Genomic DNA, 19,631 nt, shown 5'->3' on the forward strand with positions numbered 1-19,631 from the left:
CGGCTCAAGGTTGACTCAGCCTTCCATCCTTCCAAGGTCGGTAAAATGAGTACCCAGCTTGCTGGGGGGTAAACGGTAATGACTGGGGAAGGCACTGGCAAACCACCCCGTATTGAGTCTGCCAAGAAAACGCTAGAGGGCGTCACCCCAAGGGTCAGACATGACTCGGTGCTTGCACATGGGATACCTTTACCTTTATAAGGAAAGGAAATCCTGCAACAAGGCAGACCCATGTCCAGGATTTTTAAAGGGGAACATGGGTTTACAAACTCACTAGTTCGCTTTTTCATGAATTTTAAACTTTTTCTATTATGGCTCTATCTAGAACCATAGTTAATAGGTTTTCATTGATTTAATTATTACCTTTTTATCTTGGGGGGAGGGTTAAACCTCCAACCCCCCCCCCCCCAAATGCACAGCCTTGTAAAAAGGATTGTGACTTGATTTTTTGTGGACTGGAGCAGTGATGGTCCTTACTGGGTGACCAAGGGGCAGTGACTGACATTGGCCTCACCTGACAGGGTTGTTGTGATGATAAAGTGGAGAAGGGGAGAGCCACATGCCTTCCTGAGTTTTGTGCAGAAAGGGTAGATCAAGATGCACTGAAGACAAAAGGAATCACCTTTCCAGTCCCAGCTTGAGTTATAAGCTGGTGACATCAAGAATTATTTGACTAGAAGGGGTGGGAGCAGAGTGATAGCCTCATAGGTGTCAAGAATGGTGGTGTAGGTAGTAGTGAGGGGGCAAGAGGGAAAGAAAATATAACCCAGGCACCAGGAGACACGCCCAAAGGAGAATGAACCAAGGGTTCAAGCAATGGAGCAATGGAGCGACAGCACTGTTGATTGCTGGGTAATCTTGCTGCCTGAGGGGCAACAGTGGGAAAACATCTGGAGTTCTGTTCCCACTGGTGAGCCTCCGGGGGCACCTGGGTTTTGGCTACTGGGTGATACAGAATGTTGGACTGGATGGCCCATTGGCCTGATCCAGCATGGCTTTTCTTCTGTCTTGCTGTCCTCAGTATGCATGCAGAGAGTCAAGAAATGGTCTATATGTTCCCTCTATATTTTATATATGTTATTTATAGTCTGAGTAAGCTTGCACAGGGATACCTTTATCTTTAAGTCAATACAGTCAGCAGGATAGGACACTAGTAAACACTGCAATAGGGTGCACAAAATAAGTGTGCTGTTGATTTGCAACCGGCTCATGATGCCTCTTGGTGCATATTACAGTTTTCCAGTCTGTGTTATGTGGCATGAATTCAGATGGCCATGTGGCCATCTTGCAAGCTGGACAGAGTTGGAAGAAAGTATTTTATTTGCAGCTGCATTTACTTACTTTCCCAGCAAGTATGAGACCGAAGCTCTTAACTAAGTCAGCAGGGGTCAGCACTGTGGGAAGTGGGAAGCACTGTGTTTTTCTCCATCGTTCCAAGCAGCATCACTTTGGTCTTTTCTGGGTTTAGTTTGATCGCTTTCAGCCGCTTGACCACAGTAGTTGGGCAGTTAATTGCTGAAGACTTCTGCTTCATCACCAGGGTATTTAGATGGAGAGATATAGAGCTGGGTTTTAGGTTGCACTCGGAGTTCATGGCTTGGCTTAACAACCTGAAAAAGGAAATCCAGAATCAGCATCGATTCGGGTTTTTTGCCAGGTTTTTCTGAGCCAAATGCCTACCTAACAGAGTTTGCCTTTCCCCCTTCTGCAGCTCACTGGGTTGGGACTTTCATGGAGCTGTCCACTACAACCCCATGATCTTTTCCCCTGTTAGCCTCAGCAAGTTCAGACCTCATTAACTTATACTCAGTGCGGGGATTTTCTGTCCCACTGTGTATCAGCTTACACTCGCCAACATTTATTTATATTCATGTTAACGGCGCACCAACATTTACCTTAAATTACCAACATTAAGTGTTTAATGCTTTGTTTTGATGTTTGTTCTCTTGGGGACCCTATTTGGGCAGAAACACAGCATAGAAATGTATCAAAAATAATACTAAAGCAGAACTATTCAATTCCAAGGTAGCTAAATGTCTAGTTTCAAAGTGTAAGCTTATCTAAAACACCATGTCAATTCTCTAAAAATGTTTAAAAATTAGTTTTTAAATCACTAGTGTAAATGCTTGCACTATAGAAGCTGTTTTTGAACAATTATAGAGGAAGATGAGTTTGCGGATTTAATCATCCCTCTGCCCTGTGCTTTTGATCTGTTAACAACATGGATAGAGAAGTAAGGTGATCTTGATCCATTAAAAGGTTTTGGTTACTTTTAAAGGTAAAGATATCCCCTGTGCAAGCACTGGGTCATGTCTGAACCTTGGGGTGATGCCCTCTAGCGTTTTCATGGCAGACTAAATACGGGGTGGTTTGCCAGTGCCTTCCCCAGTCATTACTGTTTACCCCCCAGCAGCAAGCTGGGTACTCATTTTACCGACCTCGGAAGGATGGAAGGCTGAGTCAACCTTGAGCCGGCTGCTGGGATTGAACTCCCAGCCTCATGGGCAGAGCTTTCAGACTGCATGTCTGCTGCCTTACCACTCTGCGCCACAAGAGGCACTTGGTTAGGCAGGCATGCTAATGATTTCACACAAAAGATATCTCGGGGCTTGTTGACATGCTGCACTGAAGGATCTTGTACCCCCTGATTTTGAAAACCACAGACATGAGTGCTTTGTTCAGTAACATGAGTCAGTTGTTGCCTTGTCTGAATTGATGTACAATAAGCATCTTAGGATGGCTTGTTTGACATTTGCCTACTTCGAATGATTCATGTATTACAGGGTAACGTGGGCTTTGAATTTTTTTCACTACATCTGAGAAAACTAAACTTTTGCTCTTTTCGTCCAGAGGCTTTTTATCCAGCGATTCATTCCTCTTGCGTTACCTGCACATAGCTGGGGGGAAGAATACAAGAGGGATATAGCAAAGTACAAATATGAATCAGTGTACTAGAACTCCATATGCTTCTAACAATTACATCAAGCATTAATCATATCACAAGAGCATAACATTCACTTTCCTGTGTATCACAATCCACTTGTTTGTGCCTCTTTCCAAAACAGCTGTCACAAATGATAGGCTAATTGATTTCTTACTTTTGTAACAGAACAACCACGCAGTAGAGGGTGCTAAGCGGCAGTGCAGCATAGATTTCCCTGGTGATTGGTCTCACCTTTTGTGCCGTTCTTGGTGTTCCTAGTGATGAGTAATCTAATAAATTTTCATTAATGTTAATGCTGCTCTTGCCCTAAACTTCAGAAAAGTGTACATTCCTGAGATTCCCCAACCTCTAATTGTTATAATTATTCCTTGAATTCAGAATTATTTGCAGAAGAGTCACATTACAATCAAGGTTAACAGCTTTAAATGAGTCAGAGGGCTGTTGATAAAAGAACTGAAGATGACAGTGGTGGTTTTACAGCGGTGTAGTTATAATGTTGTCAGCGGAGCTAATGGGTGCAGTTGCTGCTGGGAAGTGCCCATCGCATCAGGGGACTTGACTTGCAGAATATTTCCACCTTGAATACTTCATCCAGCCTTCCTCAACTTTTTTTGTTGAGAAACCTTTGAAACATTTTTCAGGCTTTGAGAAACCTCAGAAGTGGCACGATAGTGCAGAATACATTGGGGAAGCAGAGTTATGCACATGCCTATCCGGGGACCCTCCCCTTTCCTCCAGGCCCATCATTGGCCATTTTTGGGGGGACGTCAACATGACCATATATAGTTATATCACATGATAAATTGTTAACAAATGTAAAAAAAAATATTTAAAATGAATTAACTCACACCCATTTGGGAAACCCATGCAGAACTATTGAGAAACCGCAAGGATTCATGAAACCCTGGTTGAGAAAGCCAGGCTTAATTCGTCAAAACATCCCTTTAGTGGAAATCACTAGGCCACTCAGGTATGAACTAAATCATATCCCTGATGAATATACAGTAGAGATGACAAATAGATTTAAGGAATTAGATCTGATAGACAGAGTGCCCGAAGAGCTATGGACAGAGGTTTGCAACATTGTACAAGAGTAGCTAGTAAAACTATCTCAAAGAAAAAGAAATGCAAGAAATCAAAATGGCTGTCTGAGGAAGCTTTACAAATAGCTGAGGAAAGAAGGGAAGTGAAAGGCAAGGGAGAAAGAGATACACCCAACTGAATGCTGAATTCCAGAGAATAGCTAGAAGAGATAAATGAACAGTGCAAACAAATAGAAGAAAACAATAGAATAGGGAGGACCAGAGATCTCTTCAAGAAAATTGGAGATATGAAGAGAATATTTCATGCAAAGATGGGTATGATAAAGGACTGAAATGGTAGGGACCTAACAGAAGCAGAAGAGATTTTTAAAAGGTGGCAAAATTATACAGAAGAACTATACAAGAGCAAGCTTAACATCCCTGATAACCATGAGGGAGTAGTCACTGACCTGGAGCCAGACATCCTGGAATGTGAAGTCAAATGGGCCTTAGGAAGTTTGAGCAACAGTAAAGCTAGTGGAGGTGACAGCATTCCAGTTGAACTATTCAAAATCTTAAAAGATGATGCAGTAAAAGTGCTACATTCAATATGCCAGCAAATTTGGAAAACTCAACAGTGGCCACAGGATTGAACAGTGACAAGAGGGGAAGCTGGATAAATAGGTAATCGAAAAAGAATAGTTTTTTTTTATACTCCATTTTTGTCTACCAGAAGGAGTCTCATAGTGGCTTACAATCGCCTTCCCTTTCCTCTCCCTACAACATTCACCCTGTGAGGTAGGCAGGACTGAGGGAGCCTTGAGGGGCAACATTTCCTCCCTCGGTGGATGAGTGATAGGGTTGTGAGCGTCCTGCATAGTACAGGGGGTTAGACTAGATGACCCAGGTGGTCCCTTCCAACTCTATTGTTCTATGATTCTATGGTTATCGGCAACTCAACTTTGGTCCTTTCTTATGAAGAATCCATGCCATTAGTGGCAGATTTTATAGATAATTGGGGGGGGGGGCACTGCACAATCCATTTTAGTAGCTAGAGTTTTAACTAAGATGCTTTTATATTATGCCGCCTACCTTGTATTTTATCTTTTATAGTTTATTTAATCATTTAAGATCTGTTGGGTTATGTAACCCCATGGCCTATTTTATTATTTTGTTGAAATTTTAAACCCTATTTTTATATGTTTTATACATATTTTATGCCAATAAAAGGTTACTGACTGACTGTACAATCCCCACCCCCTCTTGTGGTCTCACTGTGCTGAGCGTATTCCCTCTGTGGTGTCCCTGAACTGGCAAAGAGTTGCCAATTCGCACGTGTGGAAAATGCAGCTCTTGCCGGTTGTAAGGCATGAGAAGAACGCCATTCGAAACCTGTTTCGGTTAGAATCCTGAGGTTTCTCTGTAACTATGGTAACCCACTTCCTGACATCGGCCAGCCAAAGGGAGAAGCTTAGCGTTTCCGTGACGGCACAGGGAAAGGAAGCTGAAGAAGAGACAGACAGGTAGCTGACAATTGGATCAGGAGCAAGCCCAGTGCAACAATACATTTCGTTGAATTGTGCGAGACTACACAAGGCAGCACGGATGGGTATGCACGGTCCTTACAAGGGGGCGAGGTTGCATGATTTGTCTAGTTACTTGGCAGTTTTATAGCAAGACAATTTGTATTCTTCAAGCACAGATGTTTTCCCAGCTGTCACTGCAACCCCCTGTGCCAACCTCTGAGGGCCAATCCAACTACAAAAGGACAGTGTGCTATCTAGGCCTTCTCTGGACATTACACTTCACATTGAAGGTGGTGTGCTTGAATGCTCAACGTATAAATCTTTCCCTGCATTAAGAATGCTGGCCTGCTGGGCTCCCTAAGGAGAGGCAGGACCTGGTTAGTATTTGCTTGGATGACCACCAAGGAAGCCCAGGGTTCGTAAGCAGAGGCAGGCACCTCTTTTGGTCTTTTGCCTCGAAAATTGTACGGGGTCACCAGAAATCTAAGACGTGATGGCGCTTTGTATGCATGCACACACACACACCATCTAAATAAAATCAGAATCCAGTTGCACCTTTAAGACCAACAAAGATTTATTCAAGGCGTGAGCTGAGGAAGAGTGCTGGCACTCGAAAGCTCACGCCTTGAATAAATCTTTGTTGGTCTTAAAGGTGCCACTGGACTCTGATTTTATTGTGCTACTTCAGACCAACACGGCTACCCATCTTGAATCGCACCATCTAAATGTGAGTCCCCCATCTGAAGTGAGAGTCCCGGAAGTGGAAATGCACCTGCTAATTTGACTATGCCTGGAAACTACTTGAAGTGCAAGATGGTGGAGCTGCTGCCGTTCGGCATGGCTGGGGCCATCTGTGCTGTAACACGCTCTCTGCTGGAGGGCAGACTTTCAGGGCTGTCCTAAACAGAGTTGACTGGATTCAAAAGGGTGTTTCTCTGCTTAAGATGGCACTGTTAGCCTTAAATTTCTGAGTACGGGGCGGGAAAACGTGTCCCATTTTTAGTATCCCCACCCCCACTGCTGGTTTGGGCTAGGTGTACAAGCGATCAACACTCTCTGTTGGGGATATATCATAAGTATTTTTTCAAATTGCGTTCTGCACTTGGATAATCCTGGGAAGTTTTAAATGGCCAGGGTCAATATAAATCATGAATTAAAAATGGTTTTAAAACTATCCAATCCTTTCAAAATGAATTAAAATAAAGGAGCAAGCTTACACGCTAGTCAATTCAGTTGTATCTCAGGCTTATTCGTAGCGTGGTGTTCATAGGACTATCGTTAACACTGTTTAGGATTGGACAGATTGCTGAGTTCACAGCAATTTGCCTCAAGGTTTCTATATATGCGACATAACGAAGAAGAGTTGGTTTTTATACTATACTTTTCTCTGCCTGAAGGAGTCTCAAAGGGGCTTATAGTTGCCTTCCCTCCCTCTCCCAGCAACAGACACCCTGTGAGGTAGGTAAGGCTGAGAGATTTCTGAGAGAGACTGCTCTGTGAGAACAGCACCATCAGGGCTGTGATGAGGCCAAGACCACCCAACTGGCTGCATGTGGAGGAGCAGGGAATCGCTTGGCTCTCCAGTTTAGAACCTGCTGCTCTTAACCACCACACCACATTGGCTCTTAACCTCAACACCACGCTGGGAATAAGACATAGTATATAGTCTATATAAGACAGGACAGAAAGATACAGAAAACAGAGGAAGGGCTGCTTTTGTAAGACTGGAGGCACATTCATTAGAACATAGCCTAGGGAAGCTTGTAAGTTCCTGCAAGCAGATAAAACGAAACTGCTTTCTGTTGAAGGTGCTGTTATGATTGATCTGGAGGAAGTGGTTTCGAAGTTGCGTCTAACGGCGCATGTAGGACGCGCTCTCTCTTTTTAAAGGATCCTATGTCTCACTGCCGACTTGAGACTACTTTTAGCAGCTCGTTATAGAGTAGAATACTCATTTAATTTTTTCCCCTGTGAGCTTAACCCCCTCCAAACCTTCATGATGCAATAAGGAGATCTTTAAAAGGTCCTTTCTGAACGACCGTTGTGCCTGGCAAGGATCCGTGCCAGTCTATCGCGTAAATGAGATGAGTTACCTTTAAATTTCTAAACAGACTCGTCTGGAGCAATACGGATCTAGACACCAAACCGCAACAGTGGAAATCAAGTGTTTCCCTGACAACTGATAAAAAACACAAGGGCATAAAAACCCGAGGTAGAAGGATGCTGCACTCATAAGATAGCGTGGGCTGGGACGGCGGCTTATGCTCCTTCAGCGAGGCTGTGAGGGGCAAGTAAGCCTTGTGACAACAGTGGCCCCAAACTCTTTGCCGTCTGGATGGAGGCCAGAAAACAGTGGATTCATCCTGAGCCTGCTGCAGGACGCAAGGGACCGGCCAGATCTGACCCTTAATGTGACACATTTAAGGTATGTTTTCCCCTTTTTTAACCACATTCTTTCTTGGTGTAAAACTATTTTGTTTATTGATATATTTACACACGGCTTCCACCAAATATTGTACCATTCTGCCCCACAGCGGAGTTTGGATCATAGTTACTCAGGAGGAGACTGACTGATTTGAACCAGGGGGGTCATAAGAACATCAGAAGAGCCCTGCTGGATCAGACCAGCGGTCCATCTAGTCCAGCATCCTGTTGCACACAGTGGCCAGCCAGGCCCTTTGGAGGGCCAACAACAGGGCACAGAGGCTAAGACCTCTGAAGGTTGCCTCCTGGCTCTGAGATTCAGAGGTTTAGTGCCTCTGAATGTGGAGGTGAAGAACATAGAGCACTGCAGGATCAGAGCAGTGGTCCATCTAGTCCAACTTCTTTTCTCACAGAGCAGCCAACCAGTACCTCTGTCTGGCCAACAACAGGGCACAGAGGCTAAGACCTTCTCCTGATGTTACCTCCTGGCTCTGGGATTCAGAGGTTTAGTGCCTCTGAATGTGAAGGTTCCAAAACTGGAGGAAGGAGGACCACAAAGGAAGGAGGGGGGGGGGACCACAGTGGCCAAAAGAATATTATTCAGTACTTTGAGCCAGTGCAGTGTAGTGGTTAGACTCTGATCTGAGACACTGCCAGAGGATGCAGGGATGGCCCAGGTATAAACAGCTTTAAAAGGGGGTTAGATAGATTCATGGAGGATTGATAGGTCTATCGGCGGCTACTTGCCATGGTGTTTACATCCAGAGACACTAAACCTCTGAATCCCAGAGCCAGGAGGCAACATTAGAGGAAGGCCTTGGCCTTGGCCTTGATGCCCCCTTGCTCGTCCTCCAGAGGAACCAGCTGGCTGCTGTGTGAGACAGGATGCTGGCCTAGCTGAACTGCTGGTCTGATCCATCAGGGCTCTTCTGATGTTCTTCGTCTTGGGGCCATCTTGTTGGAATGCTATACTATTTTGCACTACCTGCCTTGTACTGAGGAGCTATCGACATAGATGGCATGAAGGCAGGGCAATCACAGGTTGCAGGATCACAGCCTTTGCTCCTAAGCTCTGTGAACAAAAGCTCTGCCGCTTTCGCCTTCCGTTGGCATGTGCCGCACATGCAATGAGTCGTCTTAGCGGGATTGCGGATGCAAACTTTTGAGCTGGGCCCTTAAACCGCTTGGTTATTAGGAACGGTGCGGAGATCACTTTTCTGTTTGTTGAACTTTTGTGGATTTAAAAAGAACCATCCGGACCCCGAGGAAATGTGACACTGCACAATTAATGTGGCAGTACTCATGTTACAGTCCTTTCCAGCAGAGGCCTGTGGCAGTTCAGTGACAACATGAGGTTTGTAGCAGGTCACTGGCAGGAAAGAATTTCTCTAGACAGCCTAGTAAAGATTTACAGATGTGGGAAGAGAAGTCCGGAAGGAGTTAGTCACTGTGGGCTGTGAGGCAGGTGATGCTATCGCCAGCGGACGCCTGTGCGCATGGAGATCCCTTCGGAACTGCATCTCGGTTGCTGGGGGCACAATCCACTGCTAATCTGCCCACATCTTAAATGCGCGAACACGTCCACCTGACGTGTTAATGGGCAGCAGGCTGTTTCCACCACAAATACAAAGTGTCACATTTCGGGATCTTAATTAGGACCGTCCGTTTAGAAATCCTGACATCAGTGGCGTTTTGCTCGTGCATGGATGTGCACGTGGCGCTTCTGGCCAGCCTTGGCTTTCCTGTCTACCGGCAACGCATGGGCAGAGTTCTTCCTGATCATGCCACGCTGAACTGGGAAGGTTTGTGCATGCTGGAGCTCTTGTGCGAACAGGAAGGGTCCTCAGGCCAGGTGGAAAAGGAGGAAAGGAGAAGAATGACCAACCACCCTTCTTAACGTCCGTGGAGTTCCTAATTTGCAGGCTGAGTGGTCGAGGAGGCGTATTTGCAAGATGCGGTTCGTCTTCTGAAGGCCTTTGCAGGAGGCTTGGGGTGGCTTCAGATGTTATGCTAAAGAAAGCCCTTCTCAACAGCCCCTGTGGAGAAGGAGCAGCAATTCCGTATTGGGAAAGGGAGCAGTAACTTTAAATGAAGAATGTTCTCATTGGCTAACTTTGGCTGTTTGTGGAAGACCCCCATCCCAACCCCGGACGTTTTTAAGGGTAAGTTTGCGCAGCTGTGGCCATTTATGACCACCAATTACACCGTTTACATGTGAGCTGAAGAGTGTGATTTTTACTCAAATTGGAAACATTTATCTTTCCAACAAGTTCAGGCGGTTCACAAATTGTGAACATAAAAATGCATGCTGGATCAGACCCAACGTCTATCCAGCATCCTGCTTCTAGCATTAGTTACTCCGATGCCAGCAGGGCCTGAAGGTAATAGGCCTCCTCTGTTCCCTCTCCTGGGGCATCTGGTATTCAGAAGCAGACTACCCCTGAACCTGGAAGCTCCATTTAGCCCAACTTAAAAATCGTGATAAGCCCTATTGTCCATGAACAGGCAAGCACGCCTATTCACAGCAAGCATGTGTTTACAACATACATGCTTGGACCACTTGCTGTGCATCTATTTATTTATTCATTTTATTGATATGCCACCTGTTATGGATGTGGACAGAACAATACTAATGCAACCACTATGCAAATCAGAGCTTGAGAAGTTAACTGATTATGGACTAGAAGGGTCCCGTTAAGTGCCAATCAAGGCTTTTGACGGGCCATCTAAAGTGTATATAAGTTCAGAGTTTTGCTCTTGTTCTGTGTTTGGTATTGTTGGTGTTCTAAAAAAATCTGTTTTTGAAGAACTACTACGACTGTATTAACCAAACTTACAGACTCAACACCGCCCCTGTTGGACTCTTCATCTCGGGGCGGTAAACAACAGTTTGAATGTACATTGACAACAAAACAACAAAACGTACCTCAGCCGAACATTGACGCAGCGGAGGGCTTGCTGAGAGGAAGAGGCGACCACCCAGAGGCCCTCTAGTGTGCGTGCTGCCAGAACGCAGCACGCACAGCGTCAAAAGGCAGGGCGGGACCCGTGGCAGCTATTTAAGTCGCCACGTGCACGGGTCTCGCCCTCTTCGCCAGGAACGCTGAGGGAGCTGCTTCCCTCCCACCCACCCTATGTTGTTGTATACAAAATCGTCAGGGTTATAAGGTGGATGTTTTGTTTAATAATTGTCACAGCTGCGGGTTTGCATGGGATGGAGCCTGTTGGCAGGGAGTCCGGTGTGCGATCGGACTCCCTGGGGTTCGGGGCCTCTCCTGAGGTGGCGCGTATACGAGCGCGGCTTACCCAGCTGGGAGGCCAGGGGCTCGTTTGCCTTGTGGCCTAGGGGCAGTCAAAGCAGGTCGACGCCTGGTGGCTCCCCTGCATAGGTCACATCCCTTAGTGGCGGACTTCAGTAGGCAAGGGGATCTGCTCTCCCAGCTGGGAACGGTGCGGGTCCCCAGGGCGCCTCTGGACTCCGTGGGTTGTCGGTGCAGTCTGCTGACTGCTAGGTCAGGCTCCCTCTCCCATGCTGTGCCAACCCTCCCATGGGGAGGTAATAAAGCTGTGGCCTTGTTCATCCCAGCATTGGTGTCGCGTCTTATTCCAGAACATAATGCCCTCCTGCAAGTCAACAATGGCTGCAAAACTTGAAAAGCAATACATTAAAAACGGCTATCAGCATCAGCAGTTGAGAGCTAGTTTGGTGTAGTGGTTAGGAGTACGGACTTCTAATCTGGCATGCTGGGTTCGTTTCTGAATTCCCCCACATGCAGCCAGCTGGGTGACCTTGGGCTTGTCACGGCACTGATAAAACTGTTCTGACTGAGCAGTGATATCAGGGCTCTCTCAGCCTCACCCACCTTACAGGGTGTCTGTTGTGGGGAGAGGAAAGGGAAGGCGATTGGAAACCACTTTGAGCCTCCTTCGGGTAGAGAAAATCAGCATATAAGAACCAACTCTTCTTCTTCAGTAATATCAGGGCTCTCTCAGCCTCACCCACCCCACAGGGTGTCTGTTGTGGGGAGAGGAATGGGAAGGCAATTGTAAGCCACTTTGAGCCTCCTTCGGGTAGAGAAAATCAGCATATAAGAACCAATTCTTCTTCTTCTTCTTCTTCTTCTTCTTCTTCTTCTTCTTCTTCTTCTTCTTCGGACGGTAGGTTGCTAGCATAGATGTCAAATAGAAGTAAGAACTGGAGGGGGACGGGACGGGGGGAGTCACGGTGATTTGTTGTAATATGGTATTCCAACTGGACTCAACCATAAGCCTGGTGGAAGAGCCCCATCTTGCAGGCCCTTCAAAACTGGGTAAGTTCCATTAGGGCCCTTATCTCTCCTTGGAGCTTGTTCCACCAGGCAGGAGAAACAGCCCTCGGTTGTCACTTGATCGTCTGCCACTGCTGGATGTGGAGGCTGATCAAACATGCATGCTGGTCTTGGGCTGTGACTCGGCAAGAATGTACAAGCAGCCTCCCCAGAAAACCATGGTGCTCGGCTTGATGTGCTAACTATGATGCGCTCATTATCCAATTGATCTCGGATGCTTTTTGCATATCCAAGTTGTCGTTTGATGCTGTCGTAGTCCCAGATGTCTTCTCCCTTGAGCGCTTTTTAAGGGTCTGTGGGGGTGGGTGGGGAGCTGGGCACTTTCCTCATAGAGAGTGCATGTTCTAAAAGGAAGAAAAAAGAAATATTTAAAATTCTTAAGTCCTTGAAGTGATCTGAACTTTTCCATGGGTATTGGGGGGTGGGGAGCATGGGAGCTCTGCAGGGCTGTTACGTAAAGCAGTGAATAAATGTTTTCTCTTTGTGTCTAAAGAAATCCTTAAAATTTTATAACAAAACTGAGGCGAGTTTTTTGGGGAGGAGGGGAAATATTTGTCACTCACTGATTCCTGGTCCCGTTTGCACAATTGTTTTGCTTACTTCTATTCATTGGTGCTCGCTATGATTCCGAAGAGCCAGGTTTAGTTTTCCAGCGCGTAACTCGAGCTGCTCTAGAATCTGAAACTCAGATCTCATTATAGGTAAGGTACAAAAAGAAAGAAAGAAATGTGCAGGGTGTCGCATGCAAGAAGAGGCTGTTAGTATCCCTGAAAAGATACTGTCTGAACAGTTTTGAAGAAGATGTGAATTTCTTGCATTCTGCAGGGGTTGGACTAGATGACCCTGGAGGTTCCTTCCAATTCTATGATTCAATGATTCTAAGCGTTGCTTTTTATACCTTGCATTTCAATACTCGACGGAGGCTCAAAGCAGCTCCCCTTCCTCTCCCCCACAACAGACACCCTGTGAGGTAGGTGGGGCTGAGAGCTCTGACAGGACTGTGACTATTGGCCCAAGGTCACTCAGCTGGCTGCATGTGGAGGAGAAGAGAATCAAACCTGGCTCTCCAGTTTAGAGGCTGCCGCTCTTAACCACTGCACCAAGCTGGTTCTCCTTTTGTAAGACATCAGATAAGCAGCATCAACTAACTCTAGCTGGGCCACTGCAGGTGACGGATTCCTGGATCTGATCAACCGTCCTGTAGTGATCAAGGAAATTACACTGTGGGAGGAGATCCCTGGAATTCTGGTTTCTATGATCCCCTTAAGTGCAGGCCTGCTGGATAAGGCCAGTGTTCTATCTGCATCAGGTTTCCTGTAATGGATAAACAGGTGCTGTGGAAGAGCTCCAAGCAAGGCCAGGGGCTTCACCTGTTCTTCCCTTCCATGAACTCCTGTTCAGAGATGTACTGCTTCTGAAGATGGAGATTTCATCCCCATGATGACTAACAGGGTTACCAACCTTCAGTTAGGCCTGGAAATCTGGCAGTTTTGGAGGACGCATTTTATGGCATTATTTGTTTATTAGGTTTTTTCCACTTTATTAGGTTTCTTCCTCCTTAGACTCCACACCCAAATATCCAGGAGTTTCCCCACTCAGAGTTGGCAACCATACTAATTGCCAGTGATAGCCCTATCCCCCTTAAACGTGTGTCCGCCCCTTTGAACACTATCTGTTGCCAACTGTCATGACATCCTGCAGCAGGGAGTCCCACAAGTCTGTGATGCATTTTGTCCACAAACTATTCCTTTTGTTCATTTTGAGGAAAACTCCTATAATGGGAATCGGAAGAAACCACCTTAGAGTCCACCTTTCTGTTTGAACTGTTTCTAGGCTTGCAGGTTTTTTAGAAAGAAGGCTTGGGCCGCAGTTCGGATGCCTGCTTTCTGCGAGCCAGCTTGGCGTTGTGGTTAGGAGTGTGGACTTCTGATCTGGCAAGCCAGGTTTGATTCCCCACTCCCCCACATGCAGACCTTGGGCTCACCACAGCACTGATAAAGCTGTTCTTACACAGCAGTGATATCAGGGCTCTCCCAGCCTCACCTCCCTCACAGGGTGTCTGTTGTGGGGAGAGGAAAGGGAAGGCGACTGTAAGCCATTTTGAGATTCCTTTGGGTAGAGAAAAGCGGCATATAAGAACCAACTCTTCTTCTAAATGCAGACCACTTGCTCTGTGTGTGGTTAGCAAGCGGCGCTTCTCCAGGGACAACCTATTCGGGTTTTTTTTCACAGCAACATTTAAAACAGACAGGCACATTGGGGGCCTGTGGTGGCTTGCGTTTCCATGGCAGTTGGTTTGTCTGCCAGCCAAAATGGGATGCTGTTCTAAGCAATTAAATAGTCATTGCTGGCTGTGTCTTTTATCATGCACATTTCCGGTGATCCTGCCTGGGGATCTGTATTCGTCTTTGCTGGCCGGAAAACGTCTGGGAATGATTTTCTGTACTTCTGGTTCGTAATGGTCAGGGTCAGTGATATTCACTCAGTCGCTCAGCCGCATGGGCCTGGTGGGGCGGCCACCGGTGGCTCCTGAGCCGTATTCCTTAATGTGGCAGGTTTCACTAGAGCAGGCAAGGTCAACTTTGCCCGGTGGGGACCACGGATGCCAGTTGATCCCCACCTTCCAACAGCCACCTGCGGAGGAGCAGTCACCTGTAACCATCCCTGAAGTGCAGGCCTCATGCCAAGGACAGACGTAAACATGGTTCTTTTGGCTGAAGGTTGCTGTGGGAGCTGCTCCCCACAAGGTGTGGAGTGACAATCTCTGGTTTATGTTCTCTAAGGAGGGTTGCCAGGTCCCCCTGGCCACCGGAAGGGGATGGGGTACAGTTGCCAGATCCAGGTTGGAAAACTGGAGATTTGGGGATGGAGCCTGGGGAAGACAGGGGCCTCCGTGAGGTAAAATGCCACAGAATCTACCCTCCAAAGCAGAGGTGGCCAAAGGGTGGCTCTCCAGATGTCAACAGACTACAATTCCCACGAGCCCCCGCTAGCACGATGCTGGTAGGGGATCATGGGAATTGTGGTTCATGGAAATCTGGAGCGCCACAGTTTGGCCGCCACTGCTCCAAATTATCCATTTTCTCCAGGGGAACTGATCTCCGCGGTTTGGAGATGAGCTGTGATTCCGGGGAATCCCCAAGTCCCACCTGGAGGCTGGCATCCCTATGGCTATGAAGAAAAAGAAGTTTGTTTTCATTCCCCACTTTTCTCTATGTTAAGGGATGGTGGGGTATAATGCAATACTGTCCTCCCTTCAATGCTGCCATTTCATCTAGCAAAACTGATCTCTGTAGTCTGAGACCTCTGTGGTAATTCTGGGAGGTCTTCTGCTCTCATCTGAAGGATGTCAGCCCTCCAATGAAAAAAGTCCTCTCATTAGAGCAGTGGTTAAGAGTGGCAGGCACTAATTTGGAGAGACAGGTTTGATTCCCCATTCTTCCTCCACATGAAGCCTGATGGATCAGGCTTCATGTGGAGGAAGAACTTCTTTTTCTTCATAGCCATAGGGATGCCAGCCTCCAGGTGGGACCTGGGGATTCCCCGGAATCACAGATCACAGGGTGATCCTATATTATTATTTTGGGCCAATTGCAGTTCTCACAGAACTCAGCTACTCCCCTACCTCACAGGGTGGCTGTTATGGGAGAGGCAATTGGAAGCTGCATTGAGACTTCCTTGGGCATTGAAAAGGGGTATATAAACCAATTCTTCTTCTTCTTCTTTTTCATCTGTGTTGTTGTTTTTATGCTTCAAAAATTTACATTGGTTCCTGTTCAACAAACAGCATGTCTAAGAATGATTCTGACATCGTTGAAGCATGTCAAAAATTTAGCATGCATCAAACCGAATTTTTTAAAAAATCTGTGCTTATATATGGTTTGGGTCCCCTAGAATGTGTTGGTCATCAGGGATAAATTGTGCATGCTAATTGTGTATCAAACTAGCAGAATGATATAAATGCAGGTTACTTTATGGGAGTGGCTGTGGCTCAGTGGAAGAACTTCTGCTTGGCATGCAGAAGGCCCCAGGTTCAATCCCTGGCATCCCCAGGTAAAAGGACCAGGCAATAGGTGATGCGAAAGACCTCTGCCTGAGACCCTGGAGAGCGGCTGCCAATCAGAGCAAACAGTACTCAGTTTGGTGGACCAATGGCCTGACTCAGTATAAGGCAGCTTCATGTGTGTACTTGGTAATTGGAAGTGGGTGCCATTTGGACCTGAGCTGTCTTTGATTTGCAGCTATTACTCTGTGGTTATAATCATGGAAACGGCTGACTGTGAGAACGCCTGCCGCAATGTTTTTAGTGCCTGCGCTATTGTGGTGGAGTCATCCTTGCCCCCTTCTCTTGAATATTAACATTTTGATTGGCAGAGAACAGTAAGGACTTCAGCATTTCAAGAATGCATTCTTTACCTATGCTTTTGCAGGTCCCAAGTGGTAAAAAAAGAATTAATTAATCTTTGTTTGCGGAGTACTTGTGAGACCTTGAAGTGAAGCACTAGCAGGAGTGGGACGTCATTAGCGTGTCAATGGAGAAGATGGAAAATACTCAAGACGTCTGAGTACTGGAATTAAAGTGGCTTGCTTATCAAACCCCATTTTCGTTTGTTAAGTACATCGTAATGATTGGGAAAGGAAAAAGGATGTTTATTCTTCCTTGGCGCTCTATGACTTTCTTTCTCTTGCTCTCTCTCTTTTTTGCTGTCCAGTTGCAGCCGACGGAATTCATTCATTCATTCATTCATTCATTCATTCATTCATTCATTCATTCATTCATTCATTCATTCATTCATTCAATTTATTTATTTATCTTCAAGTATTTAAAAAGCTGCCACATAGAGGATGGAGCAGAGTTGTTCTCTTGCACCGAATCAATGGGATGAAATTAATTCAAAAGAGATTCTGTCTAAATATCCGTAAGAAGTTTGTATATGGTTTGGGTCCCCTAGAATGTGTTGGTCATCAGGGATAAATTGTGCATGCTAATTGTGTATCAAACTAGCAGAATGATAGACGAAAACACTGCAGGAGAAAACACTGCAGGAGCTCTAAGAAGCCTATTTGGATGAACAGAGAACTTCAAGAGGAACTAAGAAAGAAAAGGAAATTGTTCAGGAAATGGAGGGAAGGACAGAGCTCTAAAGAAGAGTACCTACGGGTTACTAGGCACTGTAGATCAATCATCAGAAAGGCCAAAGCTGAGAGTGAGCTTAGATTGGTCAGGGAAGCCCACTGTAACAAGAAAAGATTTTTCAGTTATATGAGGAGCAAATGTAAAGTAAAGGAGGCAATAGGCCCACTGTTGCATGCAGATGGACAAACTCTAACGGAGAATGCAGAGAAAGCAGAAAGGCTCAGCGCCTATTTTACATCTGTTTTTTCCCACAGGTTGAAGGGTTCAGGCACATCTAGAGATGGCTGTAGCCAAGAGATAGTGTCTGGGTGGCAGGATGACATGGACAGAGAGGTTGTTGAGAGGCATTTAGCTGCACTGGATGAGTTCAAATCCCCTGGGCTAGATGAAATGCACCCGAGAGTGCTCAAAGAACTTTCCGGAGAACTTGCAGAACCCTTGTCCATCATCTTTAAGGACTCCTCTTTAAGGACTGGAGATGTCCCGGAGGACTGGAAGAGAGCAAACGTTATTCCGATCTTCAAAAACGGGAGGAAGGATGACCCGGGAAACTACAGACCAGTGAGTCTGACCTCTGTTGTGGGTAAGATAATGGAGCAGATATTAAAGGGAGCGATCTGCAAACATCTGGAGGACAATTTGGTGATCCAAGGAAGTCAGCATGGATTTGTCTCCAACAGGTCCAGTCAGACCAACCTGGTTTCCTTTTCTGACCAAGTGACAGGTTTGCTGGATCGTGGAAATTCGAAGGGACTTCACATTGAGATACTAGGCTTGTAGGGTTGCCAGCTCCGGGTAGAGGGTGATGTGATGAGAAGACAAGAGCCAGTTTGGTGTAGTGGTTAGGAGTGCGGACTTCTAATCTGGCATGCCGGGTTCGATTCTGCACTCCCCCACATGCAGCCAGCTGGGTGACCTTGGGCTCGCCACGGCACTGATAAAACTGTTCTGACTGAGCAGTGATATCAGGGCTCTCTCAGCCTCACCCACCCCACAGGGTGTCTGTTGTGGGGAGAGGAATGGGAAGGCGAGTGTCAGCCGCTTTGAGCCTCCTTCGGGTAGGGAAAAGCGGCATATAAGAACCAACTCTTCTTCTTCTTCTTCTTCTTCAAGAGTCAGCAGAAAAGACCACAGTGTTAGGAAATGTTGAAGGCGACATGAGGTGGGCGGACTGACTCAATGAAGGAAGCCTCAGTTTGCAAGACCCGAGCCCGGCTGATAACGCCAGGAGATTCTGGAGCATGTCAATGTGTAGGTACAGTGTTTGAGTCCTGGGTCACCTTTAAGCCCAACAAAGCTTTATTCAAGACGTAAGCTTTCTCTTGCATGCTCGCGTCTTCAGCTATTACGAAATAAAATGTCCTCAGCCGTACATATAGGTAGAGAGAAAGTGCGTGTTAATTGCCAGGAAGGTTGTACACTCCGCCAGTGAGGTTTGGAACAGTGATGTTGCTTTGAATGTCTCCAGAGGCATGTATAACAGCACCTAGCAGTCTCTCAGTTCCTGTTTGCACCCAGAGTTGAACTTGTTCACCTCGGGGCGAGTGCTCAACTCAAACTTCTGTATTTGTATGCTGATTGATGGCCACGGGCAAGATTCTGATAACTGCCTTAATCCTATTTCATCTACCTCTCTGTACCAAGATGCATGGTGGAGGAAATGTTGTGTCATTATATCTGAAGAAGTGTGCTTGCACATGAAAGCTTGCGCCCAGAATAAAACCTTGCTGATCTAAAAGGACTCAGGGGTTATTCCCCTGCTCCAGACCAACATGGCTACCTACCTGAATTAATTCAGAATTAATTCATGTAAAGGCTTGCCATAGGCTGCCTCCACGTCACGACCCTGGCGTTCCACAGGGAGGTCTGTCCAAATTCCAACCAGGGCTGACTCTGCTTAGCTCCCCAGAATCTGATGAAATCGGGCAAACCTGGGTTATCCAGATCAGCGTGTTCTCTATGGCCTATTATGCACTGCCGCTGAAACGGTGGCATGGAGAACAAGGAGGAGGAAGAAGTGAAGCAAACCGATTACGCACGGGACAGAACGCAACGGCGGCAAAACCCAGAGTATCCGATTATGCACGTGGATACTCTGGAGCCACTTCTGGTTGCGCCCTGGTCCCGGGAAGCTCCACTTTCTTCCATATATCGCTAACGTGGTTTTTTCGGTGGCATACATTGACTCTGCGCCCGGTTGCCGCCCGCGGTGTGCATAATTGGTGATTTTAGCCGCCGCTATTCCACCCC

At 46.5% G+C, this 19,631-nt stretch overlaps 1 protein-coding gene across 1 annotated transcript in view; it reads left to right on the forward strand.

Annotated features, from left to right (window-relative positions):
- Window positions 1-7,717: 7,717 nt before the first annotated feature.
- Window positions 7,718-19,631, forward strand: part of ZNF831 (zinc finger protein 831) — a 49,039-nt gene continuing 37,125 nt past the window's right edge. The window contains exon 1 of the mRNA XM_077335741.1: window positions 7,718-7,917. The gene's annotated coding sequence lies outside the window, so the exon portion shown is untranslated. The remainder of the gene's footprint in view (window positions 7,918-19,631) is intronic.

Source organism: Paroedura picta, chromosome 4 (assembly GCF_049243985.1).
Source record: "Paroedura picta isolate Pp20150507F chromosome 4, Ppicta_v3.0, whole genome shotgun sequence".
In the NCBI taxonomy this organism is placed as follows: Eukaryota; Metazoa; Chordata; class Lepidosauria; order Squamata; family Gekkonidae; genus Paroedura; species Paroedura picta.